The sequence below is a fragment of the Rhinoderma darwinii genome, unplaced genomic scaffold, assembly GCF_050947455.1.
Source record: "Rhinoderma darwinii isolate aRhiDar2 unplaced genomic scaffold, aRhiDar2.hap1 Scaffold_2409, whole genome shotgun sequence".
NCBI classification, from domain to species: Eukaryota; Metazoa; Chordata; class Amphibia; order Anura; family Rhinodermatidae; genus Rhinoderma; species Rhinoderma darwinii.
In genome coordinates, this window is record NW_027462709.1 from 4,176 (window position 1) to 7,219 (window position 3,044).

Below are 3,044 nucleotides of genomic sequence, written 5' to 3' on the forward strand. Positions count from 1 at the left end.
AATGCATATGTAAATCAGAAAGGACACACCACTGCTAATTAACATGCCTGAGTATAAAGTAGTAACCCAACAAGAAAATTCAACTAAATCTCATGTTAACCTAACACAAGAGCATTACAAGAAAGATTAAAAGAAAAAGAAGGAACTCGGCAAATATTAACCCCGCCTGTTTACCAAAAACATCGCCTCTTGACTAACATAAGAGGTCCAGCCTGCCCAGTGATATAATTCAACGGCCGCGGTATCCTAACCGTGCGAAGGTAGCGTAATCACTTGCCCTTTAAATAAGGGCTAGTATGAATGGCATCACGAAGGTTATACTGTCTCCTTTCTCTAATCAGTGAAACTAATCTCCCCGTGAAGAAGCGGGGATGAACTTATAAGACGAGAAGACCCTATGGAGCTTTAAACAAATAACAATTGCTATAAATATCCAAATTTCAGAATTATAAAATTTATTTTTAGCAATTTGATTACTAGTTTTAGGTTGGGGTGACCGCGGAGTAAAAATTAACCTCCACATTGAAAGAAATACTTTCTAAACAAAAAACTACAACTTTATGTATCAATAAATTGACATCAATTGACCCAATATTTTTGATCAACGAACCAAGTTACCCTAGGGATAACAGCGCAATCCCCATATCGACAAGTAGGTTTACGACCTCGATGTTGGATCAGGGTACCCCAGTGGTGCAGCCGCTACTAACGGTTCGTTTGTTCAACGATTAAAACCCTACGTGATCTGAGTTCAGACCGGAGAAATCCAGGTCAGTTTCTATCTATAAAGAGTTTATTCTAGTACGAAAGGACCGAAAAAACATGGCCTATGTTTAATACAAGCCATAATTTAATTTATGTTAAAAACTCAATAAATTATTAATCTAACATTTAACTTAAGATAAAAGTAGTTAGCGTAGCAAAATCTGGCATTGCAAAAGATCTAAACCCTTTCTATAGAGATTCAAATTCTCTCACTAACTTTGAACCTAATAAATGTAATTTTTCCACTATTTTATATTGCCCCCATTCTTTTGGCAGTTGCATTCTTTACCCTAATTGAACGAAAAGTTTTAGGGTATATGCAACACCGCAAAGGCCCTAATGTAGTAGGCCCCACGGGTCTTCTTCAACCTATTGCTGACGGGGTAAAACTTTTTATTAAAGAACCCATTCGACCCTCCACTTCATCTCAAACCCTTTTTTTATTAGCCCCCACCTTAGCTTTATCCCTAGCCATAATTATCTGAACCCCTATTCCCATGCCAATTTCTTTTTCAGATATAAATCTAAGCATCTTATTTATTTTAGCTCTGTCAAGCCTCACAGTTTATTCTATTTTAGGCTCCGGATGATCATCAAATTCCAAATATGCTTTAATCGGTGCACTACGAGCAGTTGCACAAACTATCTCGTATGAAGTCACATTAGCACTTATTCTTTTATGTGCAATTCTTTTAGCCAGCAACTTTACACTACAAAATCTTAATGTTGCCCAAGAATCCATTTGAATAATTTTTCCAATTTGGCCCCTAGCAATAATATGATTTATTTCAACTCTAGCTGAAACTAATCGAGCACCATTCGACTTAACCGAGGGGGAGTCTGAACTAGTTTCTGGGTTTAATGTAGAATATGCAGGCGGCCCATTTGCATTATTTTTTTTAGCAGAATATGCAAATATTTTAATAATAAATACTATCTCTTCTATTATTTTCTTGGGCTCCTCCACCCTTATTTTTTTAATTTCCACACTCTCTATTATAACTAAAGTTACTTTACTTTCAATAATGTTTTTGTGAGTTCGAGCCTCATATCCACGATTTCGCTATGATCAGCTAATACACCTTGTGTGAAAAAACTTTCTGCCCTTAACATTGGCACTAGTAATCTGACACATTGCCACCCCAATTTCAATATTTTTTACACCACCAATTATATAGAAATGTGTCTGAAAGATAAGAATCTCCTTGATAGGGAGAATAATAGGAGTTCAAACCTCCTCATTTCTTTAGAAAAATAGGAATTGAACCTATAACTGGGAGATCAAAACTCCCCATAATTCCATTTTACCACTTTCTAGTAAAGTCAGCTAAATAAGCTTTTGGGCCCATACCCCAAATATGTTGGTTAAACCCCCTCCTTTATTAATTAATCCATATGCCCTATCAACTATCTTTATAAGTCTATTTATTGGAACAATTTTAACTCTTTCAAGTCAACATTGAATGCTAGCCTGAATTGGACTAGAAATCAATACAATAGCAATTATTCCTCTAATAATAATTGTTCCTCACCCCCGAGCCACTGAAGCCGCAACAAAATACTTTCTTACACAAGCAACAGCATCAGCACTAATTTTATTTTCTAGCACAATAAATGCATGAATTACAGGAGAATGAACAATTAATTCTAATATTAATGATACTTTAGCTATTTTATTATCTATCGCCATTCTTATAAAACTCGGAGTCGCCCCATTTCACTTCTGATTACCAGAGGTCCTGCAAGGAATTTCACTTAAAACTGGACTTATTTTATCAACATGACAAAAATTAGCCCCTATAGCACTTCTAATTCAATTAGCACCTTTCATTAACCTTAACCTCATGCTGTTATTAGGCCTCTTATCAACAATGATTGGGGGCTGAGGCGGTATTAACCAAATACAAATTCGAAAAATTCTAGCATTCTCTTCAATTGCCCACTTAGGTTGAATAGTGGCAGTATTAAAAATCTCCCCTCAACTTTCCTTAACAAACTTTTACATCTATATTTTATTAACATCAACCCTCTTTTTAACTTTTTTATCATTAAACACAAAAAACATTTCTGAATTATCAACCTCTTGATCTAAAGCCCCCACCTTAACTGCCCTCTCCCTACTTTTGCTACTCTCACTAAGTGGTCTCCCCCCACTAACCGGGTTTATACCTAAATGATTTATTGCACAAGAAATAGTTAAACAAGATTTAACAGTATTCGCACTAATAATTTTATTATCAACACTCCTCAGTCTATTTTTTTACTTACGCTTAACTTAC